Source organism: Zingiber officinale, chromosome 9B (assembly GCF_018446385.1).
Source record: "Zingiber officinale cultivar Zhangliang chromosome 9B, Zo_v1.1, whole genome shotgun sequence".
NCBI lineage: Eukaryota > Viridiplantae > Streptophyta > Magnoliopsida > Zingiberales > Zingiberaceae > Zingiber > Zingiber officinale.
In genome coordinates this window covers 116,056,404-116,083,042 of record NC_056003.1, presented here as the reverse complement: position 1 = coordinate 116,083,042, position 26,639 = coordinate 116,056,404, and the positions used below count along the sequence as shown (strand labels likewise).

Sequence of the window (26,639 nt, the reverse complement as noted above, 5' to 3'; positions counted from 1 at the left end):
TCACTTATAAGCTTTCTTCTTCAAGGCGAAGACTAGAATGGTATGATTGGCCTTCTCTTTGAGCAAGTGCTTTGAAACACGATGTGCGTATCGCTCAAATAGATCGTCAAGTATGGCAGCCCCGAATTGATGCACAATTAACGGTTCAACTACTGCACGAATATAATTAGCCACATTTTTTCCACTTTTGGTGTGCTTTGATATAGTATAGAAATCATCTTTAGAGTAATTAAATGGGTCCCAACTAGACTCAAAGATCTCTGCTCGATCCAAATCAAATAATCCTTCGTTTTGGATCATCGACTCCACCTCTTCAAAAGAAGCCTCGTAAGTCGGCAAATTGAAGGTGTCAACCTTTTCTTCCGGAAAAATCCCCTAAATTCATAGACACACGCATGAAACAAACAATATATATAAGTTGTTTAGCACAATCTAGCTACTTGAATCTTTTATATATGTTAATAAGTATATATGTACTACCTCTAGGACCATCGAGTTAAGAGCTTCTCCTAATAGTGCATAAAGATGAATAAAGTCATCATTCCCTGGGGTTTTCTTTTTTCGACCGACAAACACCAACACCATCCTTCCGCCAACATTCAATTCTATGTGACGTGACCTAAGAAATATTGAAAAATCTTTTTGAAATTGCTCCTGATATGCTTTATCTACTTCTACCAGACTCGTCTCTGTCCAATAGATATTTCCTTTATTAAGTGGAACACCGTGTTGGGTCTTTAGTCCTTCGGGAACCTAATCGATAATTTCATATACAATAAGTAATATTTAAAAAATTAAGAAATAAGAGCTACATGCACTAATTAAATACCTGGGAGAGTCACATTAGACAGAAGGAAGAGTGAAACAAATGAACACTCACACGAGGAAAAAGCCTCCCATAGAATGATCCTGCCATTCCAGCTACGTAATAGGGTACTAGTAAATCCCCTTTAATCTCCCTCTCCAACCTCTTCTTGAATCCGTCCAAGGATATGGACGGATAGGAAGAGACTGTTAAAGTCATTCCCCGGGAGGTCATTTAAGAAGAATTGCAACTCCATCGTGGTAGGGAGTTTGGTTGCCACACTAAGAACATGAGAGAGCAGGAGTAACGTGTTTGGGCCAGAAGAGCAACCGAGGTCGACAACAACCATTTGATTAGGGTGCAATTCCTTGTACGTTTCTTCCACTGCAATAGCTAACATAGACTTCGTTCGATGGATCGCCTTTTCCTGAGCAACAAATAATACATAACACTCTAAATCTATATACAAGGACATTAGAAGAAAATACACAAGGTCAGAGAGTTGTGTTGATCGATCAACTTGGAGTCTCGAATTGGCTGCGTAGCTAGTTTCTCCAGTGCCTCCAACCATGTGAAGAGCTTGCTCTACCTTCGAACACATCTCTCCCTCCATGGTTGTGGGATGGGATGATTTTGATGGTTTAGGGAGCATGAAGAGGGTGGTTATATAAAAGCTTTTAGGTTTGGCCTTAACGAATAAAGGGCAAGATTATAGTCGTACTTGTAGACGTCCTAAGGACTATAAATAAATAATTCTAATGAAATTATATAATCTAACAATGTCATCTCCACTCATATCTTAATTTGGATAAGAATGTTGATGAAATAATTCATGTAGGCCCATTCAAATTACACATTTTTGGACATGATAAGAGCAAGTGGGCTTTGTAATCTTGCCCCCACCTCATTGAGTTTCATCACATGATGTGTTCATCGAGACTTTATATATGCGTGGCAGTCGCTTGATCACGTATCTCACTTAGTAGTTGAAATCATCAATAGTATTATCGGTATGTAATGTATAAACAAGTTTCATACTGTGTAAAGGAAAACAAATCAATGGGAAGCTAAGAGGCTATCACATTCTTTATACACGATCAAGTAGAGAATACACCAATGGCCATACGAATCTAGACAACATCAATCTTAAAGCATATCTCATGTTTTAAGATTTCATTTAGTTGTATAGCATGCGATTTCATTTAGTTGTAGTAAGTGTATTATGAAAGTGCACTCATTTGATTATAATAATTTATTTTTTTATTTAATTATAAAAAACTATTAATCAAAATTTAAATACTTTAATTTAATTATCCTAAATGCATTTGTTTTTTTTAATAAATGGCAAGTGGCCCACGCGTTAAATGTAGCAACTAATCATTAGAATGGATAGACAAAGATTTATTTGTTTTTAAATAAAATAGGTCACTGGCCCATGTGATTTAAATAATGGCTCTATATGAAAAAAAGAAACGAATTAAATAAATTATTTGAGTAAAAATTAAATGGGTCCTTCTTATTATCAGTTTAGTCAAACAGGATAAGTATGATATGTTTATTCATAGGTGTGGATTGAGAAAAGAAATAAATCGAACATGACAAACATTCCTAGGAATTGGAAGAGAAAAGCAGAAGAATCCTTCAAAGAATCTCTTAGAAGTTGTCCAATTAACTGTATGATGGAAGATTGACATATAAGAAGTGGAGAGCTTAGCCTCATAAATCTAACTAACACTTTGGGTCAACCGGCCATAAATTGAGAGTTACATTGTAGAAGCGGGGAGCTGGAACCTAGATGCCCGATCGGCCCTAGAGCAGACTAGATTTACTATGTGTATCTTGACACTGGGTGTTGGACAAAATAATTTGTTGTCGGAGATTTTTGAGGATTTAGCTGAATTTAAAATTACATAGAATTTAAATTCAACTTACAGTAGAGATGACCTGAGCGGATAATCTCAGGCTATCAGCAGTGACTAGTTTCTGCTAATAGCTGAGTGCAGACAAACTTCGAGTCCAAGCAGCAAAATCCAAGCGCAGACAGGCTGGTCGGGCGAAGCAGACTAGCCAGTCGGGCAAAGCAGACTAGCTAGTCAGGCGAAGCAGACTGGCCGAGCGAGTGGAGAGGCCGATCGGGCAATAAGGCTGACCGGGCAATGTAGTCATCCGATCATAGAGCCGACCGTGCAAGTAGACAGGCCTAGCAACAGGTCGGGCGGAGCTGCCCGGCCGAGCGAGAGGCAAATCAGGCGGATAGACAGGTCTGGCAAGAGGCAGACCGGGCAAGCTGACAGGTCTGGCGAGAGGTAGATAGGGCAAGCAGACATGTCTGGAGAGAGATAGACCGGGCGGACAAAAACTGGCAGGGCGAGCGGAGAGGCCGACTGGGCAGACGAAGAGGTCGAACGGATGAATGAAGAGATCGACCGAGGCCTGCGACTTACGCAGTTTCCTTGAAACAGATTTGCCCCACTTCCGGCTATGCTTTGAGGCTCACTCGGGTCGTCTGTTTCTCAGGATATAACGGTTGACCGTGGTTCCACTAAGCACTAGCGGACACGACGAACTGAGTGGCACCCAATCGCTATCACGAGCACTCCACCGAGCAGGAGTTGCACGACAGAGGAGGAGGGAACAGTGGTGGAGAGCTTCTACTACTTTCTCTATCTGTACTCTGCCTGTGATCACAGCCTCCTAACATAGAAGCTCAAATCAACAACAACGTTAATGGTCCATTAATGACCATTACTCGCCGAGCAATGAAACGCCGACCATTTCACTCATTATCACTCAGCCGTTTTGATTCTGCATTAATCTCGAATTTAATGCATCCGTTACACAACAGCAAAAATATTTACGTGGAAAAATGTTGGTTGTTCCCGTTGGACAAATTTTGCCCCGACCGGTCCAGCATTCGGCGCGCGCAGGTCGTGCCTGCACATGAGTCAACATGGTTTAGTGCAAATCTGGGCCCTGGATTTGTACCCCCCTCCCTGCGCACCCACGCATGACAGAGAGTCTCTCCCCATGCATTTGTTCACATCCTCAATGCATGTGAATCAATATAAACCAACCATCATGCCATAAAGCTACCAATGTAAGACTAAAGTCTCATTCACAATGGAGTCTCTTTCCTCTTCCACCTCTTCTTCATTCACATCTATTCAACATTGGGGAGATAGGGGAGCTAAGTCCCAGAAGGTCTGACCGGCTCTTTGTATCGACTGGCCATATGATGGAGGCTTTACCTCTTTGGAGTAGGAACTAAGCTATGGAGATCTGATTGACGCTGGGTTCAAGTGGATATATGTTGGGAGCTACACCCAGGAGAAATGAGGAGATGAGTTTGTAAGTCTGATCGACTCTAGGTCCGAGTGTACATATTATGTCCGACCATATATCAGGCTAACCGGGCTTATTCTGAAAACTCTGTCTATGAGAAATGGTTTGTTCGGCCACGTGCACCATGACTTGGACCGCCATCTCACCTTGACTTGGACTATCATATCATCTTAACTTTGACCCCCAACTTTGGGGCCCTATCTTATTCGTCGCATCACTCATCTTGGCTTGCCTCATTGATTTTCAACAAATGATATCTTCGTTGAAACGTTATATGTGTTAGATACTTGTTTCAACCATCATTTATATTTATATTTATTGCACATAAATTTTCATTACATATTATTCCCTTTGATTTCTCTTGCCCACTTTTAAGCTTTCTTCTTTGAGGCAAAGACTAAAATGGTATGATTGATCTTCTCTTTGAGCAAGTGCTTTGAATACGATGTGTGTATCACGCAAATAGATCGTCAAGTATGGTAATCCCAAACCGGTGCACAATTAATTTTTTAACTACTGTGCGAATGTAATTCGCCACATTTTTGGCACTTCTCGTGTAGTTTGATATGACGTAGAGATCATCTTCGATGTTATCAAATGGATCCCAACTAGAGTCAAAGATCTCCACTTGATCCAAATCAAATATTCCCTGTGGATCACCAACTTCACCTCTTCATTTAGGAAGAATTGTAACTCCATCATAGTAGTTAGGGAGTTTGGTTGCCACGCTAAGGACATGAGAGAGCATGAGTAATGTGTCTGGACCAGAAGAGCAACCAAGGTCGACACCAACCATTTAATCAGGGTGCAAAGTTTTTTATGTTTCTTCAATAGCAATAGCCAACCCAAACTTTGTTCGATGAATCATCTTTTCGTGAGCAATAATACAGGACACTCAAAATCTATACACAAGGTCAGGGGGTTGTGTTGATCAACTTGGAGTCTCGAATTGGCGGCGTAGCTAGTTTCTCTACCTTCATATTATGTACAAGAGCTTGCTCTACCTTAAACCTCATTTCTCCTACCTTGGTTGTGGGGTGGGATTAGAACTTTTAGGCGGGTCAATCTGTGGCAGGGTAGGACGGGGTGATACATGACAGACCAATCATTTAACGAGATAGGGTGGCCCGACCCGTCATTTTGGAGGATTGAAAAATTTCCAATCCAACCCAATCTAAAATGAGTTGCAGGTTAGGGGGCCAACCTACAGGCTCATCAAAAATTAAAAAAAAAATAAAAAAAGTTTCATATCTTCAACGTTTATTTTGGAGAGATTTTATCAATCAAATATATCTAGAAACATGTATCTTAAATATAAATGGACACAAACGAGTATTCATGTTTGATGAAAATTATTATTTTTATTTCAAAATTATAGAAAAGAAAAATAATAAATTAATATAAAACTTGGTTTATATGTATTTCTCAAGCCACAGGTAAATCCAAATCTATAGCAGGCTGACCCATTGAGTCACAAGCCTAGGTGAGTCGGTCCATAGTAGACTTGAGTTGATGAAATTTCGACCATATCTACTTAAATTATTTGGTAAGACAGACTAATATGACAGGCTCAACTTAAATTGAAAGTTCTAGGTGTGTGTGATGATTTTGAGGAGTTAAGAAGCATGCAAGAGGGTGGTTATAGAGGGCTTTTAGGTTTGGCCTCAATTAATAAAGGGCAAGAAAGTCATGCCATCAAGACTCATATCATTTAGGTATTCATTCATTAGATGAATTAGGTAATTTGAAGAGGATCCATTCAAATTACACCATTTTGGATACGATAAGGTCGATCGAGATATCAAATCTTGGGTTGCCTCATTGAGTTTCAACAAACGATATCTTCGTTGAAATGTCATACGTGTTAGATACTTAGTTATAACATATATCTTTATTTGGCTAGCTAAAAAAGAAATATTAATCAAATTATATATATATATATATATATATATATATATATATATATATATATATATATATATATATATACATTTTTAAACAATTACTCCACTTAAGGTTGTGTTAGGTGATTGAGGGTACCAATATCTTAGTAGTTGTAGCTACACAAGAGATGAGATTTGCAATAATAAGAGAAAGTGATGAGAACGACAGCGAATGACAATGAATCAATGATGTTGCCGAAAAACTTAGCAACTTCAATTAGAGGAACTAAGGTGTCAAGTTCAGGGGGTCACGAGTCTCCCTCTCCTGTTTAAAGATATCATAGATTTTATCTTAAGAGAAGAGCCAGTTCCTTGTTATGGGAAGTGGATCTCCAGACCGTGTTCAGATCTCCCGATCCTTGGGGGGGGGGGGGGGGATCTCCCATTTTGATGGAACTAGGTATGGTTGGGGATCCAATCCAAAGTTTTAGCCAGGGCTTGACATGATATCAGTAGTTAGGCCATCTAATTGGCCTTATGCCACCCGTCAAGCCTATCTTACCCCAACAGAGAACACAATCTTTGATCCAGGTCTTTTAGATTGAGATAACAACCTTTCGGGTCAGGACCAATGTAGCTTGGACCTCAAAAGCTCGCATGTCTGGACCGATGTGGCCTAGACCTCAAGACCTCTTGGGTTAAGATCAGTGTGGTTGATTCGGAGGGTAATTAGTGGATGCTATGTGGATAAGAGAAGATGATGACCTAACTGAAGTGGTGGTTCCAAACTTCTGGGGCTCCTCCAACTCCTAGGGTGCACCCCGACTCCACGATATCTTCATTTCTTGGTCTCCCATCTCCTTAGCTAGCTAATCAATCTGGAATGCAGGGTCATTTCAAAAAGGATAACCATCATATAAATCTTGAATTATTTCAGAAAAAGGATAATCATTGTGCAAATCTCGAATTATTTAGGAAAAAAGATAGCAGTGTGAATAAGTCTTAGATTATTTAAGGAATTAAATAATGATCACGTTAAGATCGGAATGGAAAGAAAAAGTCTATCATCTCCCTATAAAAGGTAGCCCTTTTCTTGCATCCAAGGTACATGCACACACACGTCTAAACCCTAATATTGCTTGTTTCCTCCATCTTGATCCTCTAACTTTAGCGTCGGAGTAGCTGCGCCGAGGAACCCCTAACTATCATTCTCACCTCTTTTCTTCTTGTTTGTTGTCGTCCAGGCTCACAGAACCATATCACCCTCATTGTTGTCGAGCGATTGTAAGTTAGCAACAAAGTCAACTTACCCGTGATTCACTCGAGAAGAGGGGGGAGGGAGTTTATCTCCAATCCAAAGCTTTAGGCAGGGCTTGAAACAATATCATTAGCTAGGCCATCTAATTGAGCTTATGCCACCTATCAAGCTTATCTTACCCTAGCAAAGAATATAATCTTTGATCCGAGTCTTTTAGATTGAGATAACAACATTTCGAGTCAGGACCAATGCAGTTTGGACCTCAAAAGCTCTCGGGTTCGGACCGATGTGGCCTAGACCTCAAGACCTCTTGGGTCAAGATCAGTGTGGTTGATTTGGAGGGTAATTAGTGGGTGCTATATGGATAAGAGAAGATGATGACCTAGCTGAAGTGGTTGTTCCAAACTTCTGGGGCGCACCCCGACTCCTCGATGTCTTTATTTTTTGGTCTCCCATCTCCTTAGCTAGTGACTCAATCTGGAATGCAGGATCATTTCAAAAAGGATAACCACTATATAAATCTCGAATTATTTCAGAAAAAGGATAATCATTGTGCAAATCATGAATTATTTAGGAAAAAAGATAACATCGTGAATAAGTCTTAGATTATTTAAGGAATTAAATAATGATCACGTTAAGATCGGAATGGAAGGAAAAAGTCTATCATCTCCTTATAAAAGGTAGCCCTTTTCTTGCATCTAAGGTACATGCACATACACATCTAAACCCTAATATTGCTTGTTTCCTCCATCTTGATCCTCTAACTTTAGCGTCGGAGCAGCTGCGCCGGGGAACCCCTAACTATCATTCTCACCTCTTTTCTTCTTGTTTGTTGTCGTCCAGGCTCACATAACCACATCACCCTCATTGTTGTCAAGCGATTGTAAGTTAGCAACAAAGCCAACTCACCGGTGATTCACTCGGGGGGGGGGGGGAGTTTATCTCCAATCCAAAGCTTTAGGCAGGGCTTGACACAATATCATTAGCTAGGCCATCTAATTGAGCTTATGCCACCCGTCAAGCTTATCTTACCCTAGCAAAGAACACAATCTTTGATCCGAGTCTTTTAGATTGAGATAACAACCTTTCGAGTCAGGAACAATGCAATTTGGAGCTCAAAAGCTCTCGGGTCCGGACCAATGTGGCCTAGACGTCAAGACCTCTTGGGTCAAGATCAGTGTGGTTGATTCGGAGGGTAAGTAGTGGGTGCTATGTGGATAAGAGAAGATGATGACTTAGCTGAAGTGGTTGTTCCAAACTTCTGGGGTGCACCCCGACTCCTCGATGTCTTAGCTAACGACTCAATCTGGAATGTAGGATCATTTCAAAAAGGATAACCACCGTATAAATCTTGAATTATTTCAGAAAAAGGATAATCATTGTGCAAATCGTGAATTATTTAGGAAAAAAGATAGCGGCGTGAATAAGTCTTGAATTATTTAAGGAATTAAATAATAATCACGTTAAGATCAGAATGGAAGGAAAAAGTTTATCATTTCCCTATAAAAGGTAGCCCTTTTCTTGCATCTAAGGTACATTCACACACACGTCTAAACCCTAATATTGCTTGTTTCCTCCATCCTGATCCTCTAACTTTAGCGTTGGAGTAGCTGCGCCGGGGAACCCCTAACTATCATTCTCACCTCTTTTCTTCTTGTTTGCTGTTGTCCAGGCTCACATAACCACATCACCCTCATTATTGTCGAGCGATTGTAAGTTAGCAACAAAGTCAACTCACCGGTGATTCCGTCATCGATGTTCGTGGGAAGGATCAAATTGGGGCCACATGTGGAAACACTGAGTTAAAGACCTGAACCAGAACATTAAGATGGATGATCCCAGAAGACCTGACGTTATTGCTATGACAACAGAGAATTTTGAAAAATTGGTAGCAACAATGGTGCAAGTGGTATTAAAATGTCATGCTACAAAAAACCCCAGAATAGTGATGGAATTACCGATGGAATATGATTTCCTATTATGTTATTAATAATTAGAAATCAAACATTGCAAGTGTTCTAGAAATTCTGATGGCGCTCAACCGATAAACCTATCAATACTTTCTATTTTCAAGTTTCCTAATAAGTCAATAGGTGCATCTGTTTCTAGATGGTTAATTCAAGAAGAATACTCTGCTGCAATAACATACATACTCTTAAACTGTGATGAGGTCAAACTATATATAAAGTAATTTAACTTCTCTAATCAAACATTTATCCTCCGTTTAATTTGTTTACTTGATATCCCAATTATCTTAAAATTATCTTCTTTCCCAGCTTTCACGAACAACAACTATATCTATAAAATTCATCAATGGGTGCAAGTGAGGTAGCTATAAAGTTAGATGTCAAATTTGCATTATAGTTTCAAATATATGTAAGTTAGAGAATTTATAAAAAAATTTAGTTCATGTGTATTAAGAAGTGTCCTAATTCATATCATAATTATTTTTATAGGTTAAAGATCGTAGAATATCAAATGTATAAAATGATAGGATAATAAATCTTGCATTAAGACCCCTCCATAAAATAATGGTGTACTCTAGGTACTATGTTAATGACCTTAAATTTCACGTGATACAACTAGATTCACGTAGATTAACCTATAATTCTATTATTTGTGTCAAAGGATCTATGGACAACAGTAACACTGAGTTTGATTACTATGATAGACTTGAAAAAATTATAGAGGTTGAATATCCTGTATTACCTATAAAAAAGTGTGTTGTTCAAATGTTTATGGTATAATCTGACCCCAAGAATAGATACTAGAACACATCCAAGCTATAATTTAATTGAGGTTATTGTAAACAAAAGGTTCAACAAGTTTGAACCTTTGCATTTTCGGAATACAAGCAAATCAAGTTTTCTATCTTGAATACCCTACAAAAAGAAGAAGATTTAGTGATCTGTTTGTCGAATGAAGCCTCGCTTGACCAGAGAAATGTCGAATACTATCACTGCTCAAAATCATGATGCATTTTAGAATGATGAAGTGGAGAAACATTCAGTTGATTAATAACTTCAATCCATATCTCAATTACTTGTAGATATTAATGTCACTTACTAAGAGATAGATGATGGAGAGATGTCTAGCAGTGAGGATCTTGTTGAACTAACAGAGTCTAGCGATAAAAACTTAGAAATTGTTAATGTTGATTAGTCAGATATTAATGATGATTAATATTAACATTATTGTTCATCAAGTAAGTTATGCTTCATATTATTTTATATTTTTATTATTATGTTAGTAAACTTTATTATGATGTGTTGTAATATTATTTTGTAGACATTATTATGGCAGAGTAGTAGGCAATAGCACTTCGTGGCTACAAGGTGCTTAGAGTTGTTGGAAACTCGTAAGTATTTTTTGTTACTAGTAATTCAAGTTTATATATGACTTTATTTATAATATATTTCTCAAACCTTAATATTTTTTTCATACACGTTTGCTCTTGATGACCACCAAGTAGCCACCTATATCACAAGAAAATTTAAAGAAAGAATATACGCTTCTGGTACTACATGAAGGCATGTAGACAAAGAGACAAAGACTTTTTATTATAATAAATTTATGGTAAATAAATTTAAAGCGTAATAAAGTTGTGCCATCTAGACTAATATCATTTAAGTATTCAATTATTAGGTGAATTAGGCAATGTGAAGGCAATCCATTCAAATTACACGATTTTGGATATAACAAGGACAAGCGAGATATCAAATCTTGGGTCACCTCATTGATTTTCAACAAACAATATCTTTATTGAAATGTTATATGTGTTAGGTGAGATTTGCAATGATAAGTGAAGGTGATGAGAACGACAAAAAGTGATATGTGTCCATATCTCTCGATCATGTCCTATCTTATGGGGGAGTTTTATCGCCCCGGGGCTATGGTGCAGCAGTAAGGGCCCTCAATTATCTCCTAGGTATCCACGGTTCAATTCCTAGCTATGGCGTATTTACAGAGATTTTTCCTCTAAGTGGGAATTGTAACTAAGGGATGCTGGTTTTGAGCCACCCGCTGCATATGCTTCCTGATTTACCTTGGTGGCTAGTGGAAAACTTCCATGGAGCTAAACTAGTCACCCTAAACTCAACATTATCCAGTCTAATTAATTATTTTTTTAAGGAAATTTTATCTCACTTTCTGATGGAACTAGATATGGTTAGGGAATCAAATCCCAAGCTTTAGGTAGGGCTTGACATGATCATTGACTAAGTCATCTAATTGGGCTTATGCCACCAGTCAGGCCTATCTTGCCCCAGCACAGATCACAACCTTTGATCTGAGTCCTTTAGACTGAGAAAACAACCTCTTAGGTCAAGACCAATACGGCTTAGACCTCAAAAGCTCCGGCTCTGGATCGATGTGGCCTAGACCTCAAGACATCTTAGGTCAAGATCAGTGTGGCTGATCCGGAGGATAATTAGTGGGAGTCACATGTTGGTATCCTATGTTGGTTTTGATATGATCATTCAAGTCAAGTTAAGTCATGTTTTATTTAATCCTTGTATCCAAGTATGCAAGAACTTAGGAGTATAAGAAGTCGAGCGAAAGATGCAACTAGCGAGAAGAATGACATGGGATAGAGTCGACGAGCTTGATGTGTTCGAGGGATGAGATACTGTGGAAGAGTACGCTGACAGATGAGTAGGAAGCACCCGACATTTTCGATGGATGAGAAGCCAAAGTGAAAATTTACTTGAGGAGAAGGCCGGAAGATAGGTTCGAGCGAGCCCAATTTTGGATGGCCGAAATCACCCAAGCGACCGAAGAAGGCATCAGACCAGTCAGCACAATGATCGGACCACCTGGGTGTCCAAAGGGTGCCTTGATGCTACGGATTAACTTTTGGGTTCACATCAGCGACAATTCGGGCGCCTAGAGATGGATAAAACATTATCACTTGACCGTTGCGTATTCGTTGTATGAAGATAGAGTTTTGCCACACTGGGGGCACCCAGAGAGGGTCCGGGCGCCCAAATTGTGCCACTTCAGCAAACAGTCAGATTCAACCAGTGAACTATAAATAAAGCTCTGGTCTTCTCCATTTCAGATAACACACTTTGCACTTCAAATTTCATTCTACTTTTCATTTTCGAGCTTTATTTTCGTGTATGAGACTTCTCCACCTCCGACATTTTGTTTGAGAAGGAAATCTTCATAGTGAGCTCATTTTCCTTGGAGTAGCAATCTTTTGATTACAAACTAAGTAACTTATTTGTCTCGTACTCTTCTTATTAATTTCTATTATCATTTTAATTAAGTGTGTAATTATTTAAGCCCAACAATTTGAGAAAGGTATACTTGTTGTTTTTATTGTACATAGTAATTCACTTCCGTCTTGCCAGCCTTACGAGACCTACACCACATGGATAAGAGAAGATGGTGACCTAGTTGAGGTGGTGGTTCCAACAAAGAGAAAACTGAGTTGACCCCTAACTTCTGGGGTGCACCAAACTTCTGGGGCGCACTAGACTTCTAGGGCGCACTCCAACTCCTTGGCATATTGATTCCTTTGTCTCCCATCTCTTTAGTGACTCGGCTCGGATTGCAAGACCATTTCAAGAAAAGGATAACCACTGCGTAAATCTTAGATTATTTCAGAAAAAGGATAATCATCATACAAATCTTGAATTATTTTGAGAAAAAAGATAGCGATGTAAATAAGTCTTGGATTTTTTTTTTAAGGAATTAAATAATGAAAACATGAAGATCAAAATGGAAGGAAAAATTATGTCATCTTCCTATTAAAGGTAACCCTTTTTCGACATCCAAGGTATATACACACACACATCTAAACCTAATATTGCTTGTTTTCTCCATCTAGGGGTGTAAATGAACCAAGCCGCTCATGAGCTATTGGAAGATTGATTTGAAAAAAAAAGCTCATTTGAGCTCGATTAATGAGACTCGTTAAGATAAATAAACCAAGCTCAAGCTTCACAATACTTGGCTCGTTAGCTCGTGAACATGTTTGTTAGTAAGCTCATGAATCAACTTTTAAATGAAAAAAATAATAGTTTTGATATTTAATTTATAAATTTTACACTCTACTTATGAAAAATATATACAAATATATTAAATTTATTTATTAGAATAAAATTATAAATTTTAATAAAAATATTATAATTTTTTCTAAATGTATAATTTAATTTTTAATGAATATTTAAATTTATAATTTATATTTATTAAGCTCGTTTAGGTTCGATAAAAGTTCGAATAAGCTCGTGAGGCATAAATATATTCATTAAATAAAGCTCGAGCTCGACTTAATTATAAATGAACCAAACTCAAACATTCAAGAGTTCGGCTTGGCTCGGCTCAACTACACCCCTACCTCCATCCTCATTCTTTAACTTATGCATCGGAGTAGCTGTGCGGGGGAACCCCCTGAACATCAATCTAACCTCTTTTCTCTTGTTTGTTATCATACAGGCTCGTAAAACCACATCACTCTTGTTGTCATCAAGTGATTGGCGAATAAGTTGGCAACAGAGCCAACTCACCGATGGTTCAATCGTTGGCATTTGCAGGCAAGATCAAATTGGCACCGTATATGTGAACACTGAGTTAAAGACTTGAACTAGAATGCTAACATGGATGATCCTAAAAGACCTAATGTCATCGCCATGGCAATAGAGGATTTTGACAAATTGGTAGCATCGACGGTGCAAGCGATATTAAAAGAGCAATAATAGCATCCTCCACCAATAATCAATCCCACAACCGAACAGCCACCCTAGCCAGTTGAAGTGACACTTACACACTAGAACGTACCTTGGCCTTTGGGAATGTCGCAGACTATTTCTCCCATACCAATCAAAAAGTCGTCGTGAGAGAATATTCTATGGAATCTTTCGATGAACCCCCTCATTGGGATTTTCCAAGGGAAAAGGGCCCCGAATTTAGTGGAACAAAAGCTTCTCGAGGCCCCATTTTCAAGAGACATCTTCCAAGATGAATTTCCAAGATACTTTCAAGTGTTGCAGATCGAAGAATATAATAATACTACAAATCCCAAATATCACATATGTAAATTTGAGAACACGTCTTTATTACACCAAGACACGGATTGTGTCAAGTGTCGAGTTTTCTTAACCATGCTCTCAGGCTTGACGTGGAAATAGTTTAGTAGACTCCCTACCTCTTCTATTCAAATTTTTGAGGATTTTAAAGCTGTTTTCATGAAGCACTTTCCAACTAGCTGAAGATACCAAAAAACACTACATGATTTGTTCGCCTTTAGGTAGAAATTTAAGGAACCCTTAAAAGAATATTTGCAATGGTTTAATTGGGTGGCCATGGACGCTCCCTTGGTTACCAAAAAGTACAGGTTAGTGCTTTCTCACAAGATTTGATCGATGATGATTTTTTTTAGGTCTTTAGTGAAAAAGTCCCCAACCTATTAGATATAACACTTAAATAATAATAAAATAATAAGTATTAATTGAGCAATAACCATATAGAATTTTTTTGATAATTTTTATAAATTCTTCGAGATTTAAATAGAGTTCATATGACATATTTAAGAAGATGAATCTATTAGGCTTAGAGAAAGTTTATTTGAAAAATCAATTAAGTGAGAGTTGATTGTGTTGGTGAAGGTTGCACTAATAATCTAGTTTTGATGTACGACAAATAGGTTAAAGTTAAATGTGTTATTTGTCTAACCTTTCTACCAAGTGTGCAGGAGTTGACTGGTCTGAAAGACCTGACATCAGGCTGAAATCCAGCTAGGTTTGCGAGACCTGATAGCTGGTGTGAAGTCTAGATAGGTCTACAAGACCCGATATCTGGCAGAAAATCTGGTTGGGTCCTTGGGACCTAACAACCGGCCGAAGTCTAGTTGGGTCTGTAGACATGACAACTGGCGGGAAGACTTGGTGGGTTAAAGGCAAGTCAAGTGACTGTCGTTGGTAAGTGAAGGTAAGCAACTGGAGAAGAGATCCAGTGAGGACGTGTTCCCTGTTGAGGGAACGATAGGTGTCGATCCATCTTAGGTCCATCTAGAAAACCTAAGTTGAGATCTTGACTAGATCTTAGGCTCAAGGAGACAGGATCTAATTACTACTCCTATCTGTTGAGTTGTACTAACTCTATTTTACAGGATGAATATATTTTTATTTACCAGAACTAACCCTTTTTTATAGAAAAAGAATGAGCTAAAAAAAGGGGTCCGAGCGCCCGGAGTCCGAGCCCCCGGACCAATCTCGCCCTGCCGAGTGCCTGGGGTGCCCTGACCATCTGGGCGTCCGGAGTCAAATTCATCCACAAGCTGATATGGAGTGTGATGCGCCCGGAGGGGTTCCAGGCTCCCGGAATGAGCCTATTTAAAGGCCTTCAACCAAGATCTTGAGAACAACAACTAATACAAGTTTCTCTCTTGTGTATTGCTCTGAAAAGGCTCCGACAACACTGAAAGACCACTCCAAAGTTCACTGAATAAGATACTACATTTTCTTTCCTTTCTGTTTGTCAGTAACTTTTATTTCCAATTTTTGTACTCAACTCTTGTAACACTTTTTGTGAACTGATAGTGATTGTCCAACGAAAGCACTCGACAAGTATGAGCCTTGGAGTAGGAGTTTTCAAAGGCTCCGAACCAAGTAAAACTTAGTTTGTTAGCATTGTTCTTTTTATTTCGCTACGTACTTGTGATTAATTCGCTCTTGATTTTTTTCGACGAACGCTATTCACCCCAACCCCCCCTCCCCACTGTAGCGTCTTTCCAATCCTACAAGTGGTGTTAGATCAGGTACCACTCTGAATTGGTGCAACCACTAATCAGTCAAGGGGGTGATTTTTTCTTGCTTTTAATACTTATCTTTCATTTTTTTTATCTTTCTCTATAAAATCTAAACTGGTATAATTACCTCTTTAGATAAATTTTTCATTGTAAACTATTCTAATTTGGTGCAACATCAATCGAGATTAGTACCCTTATTTTTCTCCCACACTGCTAATTCAAGACCTAGTCTTGGGACTTCTTTTCCTTTTTCTCTTTTGTGTGCAAGGTTCATGGCCCAAAACAAGGGATACAGTACTGTACGCCCTCCCCTCTTTAATGGTGATGATTTTTCATACTGGAAGAAATAGATGGAGGTGTACTTGAAGACTGACTTTGACCAATGGTTCAGCGTCATCAAAGGATACAAGGTTCCAGTCGACCACAACACTAGAATTCCAATAGACCCAGAAAATTAGAATCCGAAGATGAAGAAAAAGACCCAGATTGACTTCAAGGCACTTAACACAATTTAGTGCGAGCTAACGAAGGAAGAACTGAACCGTATCAGCCCACACGAAAATGCAAAAGAGCTATGGGACAAACTCATAGAACTACACAAAGAAACAAACGATGCCAAGGTAATCGAACTAAACTCACCTATGAATAAATTAGTTAACACTGAAATGAAGGAAGAAGAAAAGATGACCTAGGATGATGAAGATCGGAAGCATCACAACTACCTCGCACTAATGGCAACGGAACTGGAATCAGAAAGCGAGATGGAACAAGACGATGAGTCCAAAGATGAATCAAGCCGTGAGCCCACACTCATTTCCAAAGGTTCGAATGAGGTATCTTCTATCTTTACCTTCAAATTTTTTAAAATAATTGCATGCCTAAATAAAAAAATTAATAAAATCTGAAACATAAAGCAACTCACTCCTTAAAGAAAATCAACATCTTAAGGAACAATTAAACCCCCAAATAGAAAACACTAACTTAACTCAAGTCGAAAGACTTGAAAAGAAAACTTTAAATTGAAAACTGAAGTAACTAATTTAAAAGATTTGTTAGAAAAATTCATAACTAGATCCAAATACCTAAACATGATAATTGGATCATAAAGAGTTGTGTATAATAAGTTCGAACTCAGATATAAGTCCAACTAGACTAACAAAACTTTTATATCACATATTAGTCAAAATAAGAAATAAACTAAAGCCTGAGTTCCGAAAACATGTCTAACCACGCAAGTAGGACTTAATCAATTTTGTGTACCTAAAAGTAAAATGTATTATCTAAAACAAAATCCAACTAAACCTATTAATTCAAAATCAAACCAAAATAAACCTTCAAAGCTAAATTCCAAATTAAAGAATGAAATAAAATCAAATAAATCAAATCATAAAATGAAGTCAAATAATTCAAACACAAATAAATTTAAATTAAATAATTACAAGGCTAATTTAAATTACCATCAAGTTTATTATAACTACAAAAAGAACTGACATAAACCTAAAACCTAAAACCTAAAACCTAAACCTAAAAGTTCAATAATTCAGGGGGAGGCTCCAAATTAGCTGGCACCTCTAAAATAATAGTTTACCCGGTTGAGTAATTAGGATTAGGTTAAAAAAGGATAAAAGTTTAACTTGAAAAATAACACTGGAGAAGTTTTGGACGATAGTAGGTTAAGGGAACTCTATCTATACATGTTTAGGAAGATATGACTTCAACCTGGTGCATTTGTCTTAGTGGAACTAACTGAAGTTACCCCTTACTAATCCTAGCTTGTTAGGCCATAGTTTTGTTATTAAGTTCAGGGGATAGGACTATTTGGAAAAAACATCGAAGGCGTGGTTACTCTAATGATGTCTAGGTGACTCACTACAGTTTAGAAGTTTATTCAAAGAATCTCTATTTATTGAACTCAAAGCTAAACTTGAATCTAACGCAAGTTAAACCAAACCCTAAAAATTTAACTTAACTTATCTCACAGAACCATAGGATCCCCTTGTCTGAACACTTAGATTGGGTGAGATGAATAAGGATAAAATTTAAATTAAAACAAATTAAATTTAAAATTCACATTTGAGCTAAAGCTTGTTTCTTCTGATTCTTAGGAATTTAAATGGATATTAGACAGTGATTGCTCCCGACACATGACTGGGGATCAAACAATGTTTATAAAGTTGTTCTTCAAAAGACTATGAACAGTTACCTTTGGAAATAACGGCAAACTGAAGATAATTGGAATAGGTAATGTTGAATTAGAATCTAATTTTATTATTAATAAAGTACTCCTTGTTGAAAATTTCAAATTTAACCTACTAAATGTTAGTCAATTGTGTGACTCTGAATTTAAGGTTAGGTTTACTGTTGGTTGGTCCTAGGAAGATCGTACCGGCTCCACTGTACAAAAATTTATATAAGTGTCGAACATTTTCCTAAACAACCTATTGTGTTCTTTAGAAATTAAATTAGGAATCACAAACGGAACTTAACATTATTGATTCCAAATTTAACTTATCTGTTCTTAATGGTTTAGACTTGGATCGCAAGCGGAACTTAACACTATTGATCCAAATCCACCTATGTTATAAATTCAATTAAATATTAATTTCCAAAATTGGCTTCTAGGTTAAGCATGGCGAGGCACTAGGCCTTCTTGGATATGGGAGCAATCACCACTTCCTAGACAAAGCCTTTTAAGGAAAGCTAATATTTAATTTCCTTATATAACTCTAGGTTTAACCAAAAGGAACAATCGAATCATAAATTCGAAAAACAAAAAAAACACAAACTCGAATCACAAATTTGAAACTCTAGAATCATATGTCTCTTGTGTTTGGAATTCATACAAAGAAAATTTAAAAAAACTAGCATGATGCGAAAAATAATTACTAGTTATATCTTTCTTTGTATACAACGACCTCTTGATCTTCTGCCATATTCTTCTTCTTATCTCGGACATTGTGTGGGCAACGATCTACCGAGATGAGAACCACCCAAGCCCTTCTTCTCCAAGAAAGTTTCGACCACCACCAAGTCTCCAAGAGATGTAGAGGTTCGTCCACCACCACCAAGTTCCAAGGGATGCAAGAAACAAAGCCTTCTTTCTCTCCTTCTTCTCCTAGCTAGAACCGACCACCAACAAGTGCTCCAAGAGAGATGAAAACCGGCCACTAAGGAAGAAGAGAAGAGGAGAGGAAGAAACTCTAGGGTCGGCCACCACTAAGGAAGAGAGGGAGGAGAAATAGAATAGAGTTGTTAGCCATGAAGGCACCCATACCCCCTCTTTTATAATCCTTGGTCTTGGAAAATAAGGAAAATTTAAATAAAAACTTCCTTATTACTTTTCCATGAAAAGGAAAATTTAATTAATTAAAATCAAATTCCTTTTCTTAAAACCATATGGCCGGCCACCTTAAGAGCTTCCAAAACTAGGTAAGTTTTAAACAAAATTAAAACTTCCTTATTTATTTCCGAAAATTTTAAAATAAAAATTTCTCTAATAATTTATCCCTTCATGGTTGGTTATAAAAGGAAATATATAAATTAAAATTTCTCTCTTAAAACATGTGGATGATTTCCAAAAAGAAAAGTTATCTTTAAAATTAAAATCTCCTTACAATCTACAAATAAGGAAAGATATCAAATCTTTTCTTAATCCTTTGTAGAAACTTATAAAAGGAAATATTTAATTTTAAAACTCTCTTTTTAAATCATGAACATGATTTACAAAAAAGGAAAGTTTTATCAAAATTAAAATCTTCCTTTCAATCTACAAATAAGGAAAGATATCAAATCTTTTCTTAATCTTTTGTAGAAAGCTATAAAAGGAAAATTTTATAATTTTTAAAACTCTCTTTTCATTCATGAACATGGTTACAAAAAAGGAAAATTTTATCAAAATTAAAATCTTCCTTTCAATCTACAAATAAGGAAAGATATCAAATCTTTTCTTAATCTTTTGTAGAAAGTTATACAAGGAAAGATTTAAATTTTAAACTCTCTTTTAAAACCATAGAATCCACATAAGAAAAAATTTTAAATAAAATCCCTTTTATTTTATATGTGGCCGGCCACACCTAGCTTGGACTCCAAGCTAGGGCCGGCCACTAATCTTGGCTCAATCTTTCGGTTTTGGCCGGCCCTAGCTTGGGCTCCAAGCTAGCTTGGCCGACCATCAAAGAGTGGGTAAGAAGGTGGGTATAGTGGGTATAATTCTCTATATCCAAGAGGCTATGATAGGGACCGAGAGGAGGAATTGGTTTTGGTCTCCCGATGAAATTAAGCTTCCCGTGTTCACCCTGAACACCCAACTTAATTTCATCAATAATAATTCATACCACTAAAGAATTATTATTGAACTACCGCACCAATCCCAAATTATATTTTGGGCTCCTTCTTATTATGAGTGTGTTAGTCTCCCTGTGTTTAAGATGTCGAATGTCCACTAATTAAATGAGTTACCGACAACTCTCTTTAATTAATATCTTAGTCCAAGAGTAGTACCACTCAACCTTATCGTCATGTTGGACTAAGTCCACCTGCAGGTTTAATATGACAATCCTTATAAGTTCCTCTTGGGGACATTATCAACCTAGATTACTAGGACACAGTTTTCTTCTATAATCAACAACACACACTATAAGTAATATCATTTCCCAACTTATCGGGTCTTTTGATTTATCGAACTAAATCTCACCCTTTGATAAGTTAAAGAAATGAATACTAAATATATGTGCTTGTTATTATATTAGGATTAAGAGCACACACTTCCATAATAACTAAGGACTTGTTCTTTTATTAAGTCAGTATAAAAAGAACTTTCCTTAAATGGTCCTGCTCAATACACTTAGAGTATACTAGTGTAATTTATTAGTCAAGATAAACTAATACCTAATTACACTACGACTATTCCAATGGCTTGTTCCTTTCCATCTTAGTCGTGAGTTACTGTTTATAATTTATAAAGAACCGATGACACGATCTCCTGTATGTGACACCACATACCGTGTTATCTATAATATAAATTAATTGAACGACTACGCTCAGTATATATAAATGTAGATACTTGACCAATGTGATTCTTATTTCTAAATAAATGGTTATACAAAAGCTAAACTTTTAGTATATATATACTTTAACATTTACATCCACTAAATGTTTAATTAAACATATCAAAGACCCTACAATAAAATTGAAAGAACTTAGGAATAATAAAATTTACACAATTAACCTAGCCAGTTCCTCCCTTAAGTGGCACATGACACAAAAAGAGGAAATCTAGCTATGGCATAGGAGAATGTCCCACACTAACTTTAGAAATCTTACTAAATTAAATGGCTTAGTTAGAGGACTACCAAAACTACATAACTTAGAATCAACAATTTGTAATGCCTGGCAATAAGAAAAATAGACCAAATCAACCCCACAATCCAACTTATCAGATTTAAATAAATTCAACACTCGAATTGTTACACCTAGACTTATTTGACTCACATGGGATAAAATCTATTAATGAAAATTTATATTGTCTAGTAATAATTGATGATTACTCAAAATTTACTTGGGTAAAATTTTTAAAAAAAATAAAGATGAAATATTTAGTAATTTTTGTAAACAAACTAAAAAATGGAAAAGACTCAACAAAAAAATAGGAGTGATAATGGTGGAAAATTTAAAAATCATAGGTTTACTAAATTCTACTTAGAAAATGGGTACCATCAAGAATTCTCATGTCCAAATACCCCTCAATAAAATGGAATAGTAGAAAAAAAAAATAGAACTCTCTAAGAAGCAAGTCAAACAATACTTAATGAATGTCAATTACTAAAATATCTCTAGGCAGAAGCTGTTAATACAGTCTGCTATGTACAAAATAGAATATAAATAAATAAAAATATATAATAAACCCCTATTTGAAATTTACTATAATAAATTACCTAATATAAAATACTTTAAGATATTTGGGCGTCCTATTTACATATTAAACACAAGAGAATATTTGAAAATTTTTACCTCAAAAGTAAAAAATGAAATCTTTGTAGGGTGCTCCCTAAATAGCAGAGGATATAGAGTTTACAATAAAACTACTCTAAGAATTGAGGAAACAACCAATGTAAAATTCGACGAAATTACTAACTCCAAAGAACTTAACTCAACTCAAGTAGGACTATACCAACCAATTGATTTTGCTAGAGCGAGCACTAATCTAGGGGAGCAAGTGAAAATCCAATAGACGAATATGAAGTTGAACAAAATCAACCACAAGAATAAACACAGCCTAGAACAATAAGAGTCAACTCAGACCACCCAATTGAACAAATAATAGGTGACCCAACCCTAAGAGTTCAGACTAGATCATCATTCAGAAACCTAAGTCAAATATCCTTAATCTCTAAAATTGAACTCAAAACTATGGAAGAATCCCTACTTGACCTAGACTGGATTATAGTCATGCAGGAAGAAGTAGCCCAATTTGAGAGAAATAAAGTTTGAGACTTAGTACCACTATCTGATAATAAAAAAGTAATAGAAACAAAATGGATATTCAGAAATAAACTAAGTGAAAATGGGGAAATTGTTAGAAACAAGGCTAGACTAGTAGCTAAAGAGTTTAGTCAAGTAAAGGGACTTGACTATGATGAAACATATGCTCCAGTAGCTAGACTTGAGTATATTAGAATGCTACTGAGTTATGCATCCCATAAAAGATTCAAGCTTTATCAAATGGATGTTAAATCTGGCTTCTTAAATGAGCTAATAAAAGAAGAGGTTTATGTAGATCAACCACCGGAGTTTGAAAGTATAAATCATCCTAACCATGTCTTTAAACTTAAGAAAACCTTATATGGTCTTAAACAAAACCTAGGGTATGGTATGAATGGCTGACCTCCTACTAATCTCCAAAAGGTTCAACCAAGGTCAAATTAATCCAACTCTATTTGTAAAGTCGGTCCAATAAGATATCTTTATAGCCCAAGTATATGTAGATAACATAATCTTTGGTTCAACCAACTCAAAATTTTTTACAAGAATTTATAACCTTAATGGGACAAGAATTTGAAATGAGCTCAGTAGGTAAACTAACTTTATTTTTATAATTACAAATTAAACAAACTAATGAAGGAAATTATGTCTACCAACAAAAATACATCAAATAATTACTTAAAAAATTTGGAATGAAAAATACCAAAGAAATAAAAACATCAATAGCAACTAATACAACCTTAGATAGTGACCCAAATGGAAAAGCCATAGACCTAAAATACTATAGTGTCATAAACAGTCTTTTATTCTTGTCTGCAAGTCGACTTAATATCTTGTTTACAATTAGTATGTGTGCTAGATACTAAATCTGTACTAAGGAATCTCACTTAACTAATGTAAAAAGAACTTTTAAATATTTAAAAGGAACACCAAATGTAGGAATTTGGTATCCTAGAATACCTAATTTTAAACTAATAGGCTACTTAGACTCGATTATGCCGGTTGTAAACTAGATCATAAAAGTACAAGTGGTGGAATACAATTACTTGGATCATCACTTGTCAGCTTGTTTAGTAGAAAACAACACGGTGTTGCTTTATCTACTACTGAAGCCAAGTACATAGCAATGGGTGAGTGTGTAGCACAACTGTTATGGATGATACACACATTAAAAGACTTTAACTTAGAATACAAAAATATAAAAATCCATATTGATAATATCAATTCAATTAACTTAACTAAAAATCCAGTGCATCATTTAAAAACCAAACATATTGAAATAAAACATCACTTCATTGAAGATCACGTCGTCAAAGGAGACATTGAACTAAACTATGTTGAGTCTAAGCCAAATTTGGCTGACATTTTCACCAAACCACTACCAGAATTTGAATTCAGTAATTTACGAAAACGACTGGGAATGTGCACAATAGACTAGGACTTTTAATATCAAACAAATTTTCAAAGATTTACAAATTCTAGGAAAATTATTTACTTATGTTTTCTAAAAATTTTCATTTCTCTAGTGTTGCAAAATTATTTTAGCCTTAGTCTAGATTAAATCCATAGAAAGCATGATCCTATAAATCTAGGAAATGAGCAACTTATAAATACATTAGGTCTACCTTGATTGTGTATTCAAAAACATAGAATGGTATGAGATATATAGGTCTCTTGCCTGGACTTCAGATACTGATATTTGTGCATCAACATAAGTCTGGGTGTAAAATACCAAAATACAATGATCAAGCTAAGCAATCCTTCTTAGTAAACACTAAGTTGGATCAAATCTTGTTTAACTTGACTAACTAAGTGAATACTGCTCTTTTGTATAGTTAGTTAGTAACTAACAGTTAGATATGTACTAAAGATATTAGTAATTGAATGATTATTTTTCAAATTATGTTATCAGATTAAGGGAGGATTTGTTTAGACAATTTTAAAATGATTTCATTTTTTTCTTTCATTTTAAAAATCTTTCTTACATTGAAAATTTTTCTTTATTTTTTAAAAATACTTTAAAAATTAGTCTTAAAATGTTATTTCTTTAAAAGTACTTTGAAATTTTCTTAGAAAATTTTTCTTTGAAGTTACTTTGCAAATATTTACTTTTCTCAAAAGATTTCTTAGAAATTTTTTAAAAAATTTTAGAAACAAATTACTCAGAACAGCTTTTGAAAAATTATCTTAAAAATATTTTAAAATACTTACATCATCTGAAAAGTTTGTATTCAAAATCGTATTTCAAAATCTATTTTGAAAATTACTTTAAAAACTTCTTTAGAAATTTCCTTGAAAATGTTCTGTAAAAATACTTTGAAAATTATTTTCAAAATAGCTCTAAATATATTGAAAAGTTATTACTTTTAAAATATTTGAAAACTTGCAAGAAAAGTTCTACAAAAACACTTGCAAAATTTTTCTTGAAAAAATTTACTCCTCCCTCAAATGAACCTGAGTTTTCCCTTATCAAGTTTTTATTTAAAAACATCACTTGCAATTTTTTAAGTAGTTGGTTTTCAAAACCTTGTTTTTTTTCAAAATTCCTTCAAATACTTGACATAATTGTTTGAAACTTGCTTGAAGAACGAAGATGCAAAATCCTTTTTGCTAAAACCTTTACTTAATTATTTACACTTTATACATTTATTTTTTGATGTATGCTAAAGGGTGAGGATAGTGGGTTAGGTTAGAAAAATTAACTCACTTTAAACATTTTATGCTTAATGCTTGCTTTATTGCTTTATTATATTTTTTTCTAACTTTAAATCAGGTTGTCATTACATCAAAAAGGGAGAAATTATTGGTGCAGGTTGCACTACTAATATAGTTTTGATGTATGACAAATAGGTTAAAGTTAGATGTGTTGTTTGTCTAACTTTTCTACCAAGTGTGCATGAATATACTGGTTTAAAGGACTTGACACCAAGCTGAAATTCAGCTAGGTCTGCGGGACCTAATAGCTGGTGCCAAGTCCAAATAGGTCCGTGGGATCTAATTTCTGGCGGATCTAAACAATTCGGATTTTCAAAGACCCAAATAATTCAAATTTTCAAAAGTCAGGTACTTTACTCTAATGACTCTACTTTAGTATTTTAATACTAAAATACTTTAATTAATATAATTTTATTATAAAGGATCAATGTGATTTCAATGTATTATATTATACACGCGACGCGTGTGCACGATCACTAGTATATATATATATATATATATATATATATATATATATATATATATATATATATATATATATATATATATATATATATATATCATTTGATAATGTTAATTTTAATACTGCAAGTATTGAAAATTTTAAATTTATGTCAAACATTATTATTGGTGTTTATTTTTTCATATTCATTGCATATATCATATTTCAAACTTATGTGTTCTAGATGAATTAAAAAATTTAGAAAATAAAATTAAACCAATTAAAATTACTATTTTTTATTTATAGTCACTTACTACAATAATAAAATAATGAGATAGATTTTATAAAATTAATTAAATAAGATTTTTAAAAAATCATTTAATGTATCAACACGTTGAAATTCAACATATTAATTATAATTACAAGATTTTTTTTAATACAAGAATTATTATGTTAATTTTTTACATAAAATATTAATAATGCTAATATATTTATTTTTACGACAATAAAATATATATAGTATTTATAAAATTTTATAAATATTTAATTATACAATCGAACAATTTCCCGATCCTTATATCCTACTTCTCATCTAATTCTGATCAGGGCGGAAATGAGCGAGGGCTGGAGTGGACTGAAGCTGACACAGTGGCAACAGCTTGGACAATTCTTGAGCAGTTGACGAGGACTAAGAAGGGATTTCTTGAGAGCGCCAGAGCGATCGAGACAATGTGCTCAAAAGACTGCGCAGTAATAATGTCGCTGGTGACTAGATGAACACCTCCTTGGCTCCTTCTCCGGCAGATCTTGACGACGGCTTCGATCAGCCCACTCCAGCCCTCACCTAGATCCACCGCTATTCATAACTAGATTAGACGTACGATGGCCTGTGGCTCCCGGTGAAGGATGATTTTTAGTTGGCCCACATCAAGGAGTGTGCCGAGTCCAAGGACGTAGACCAT

General features: G+C 35.5%; 1 pseudogene; it reads right to left on the bottom strand.

Annotated features, from left to right (window-relative positions):
* Window positions 1-26,639, bottom strand: LOC122023314 (annotated as a pseudogene).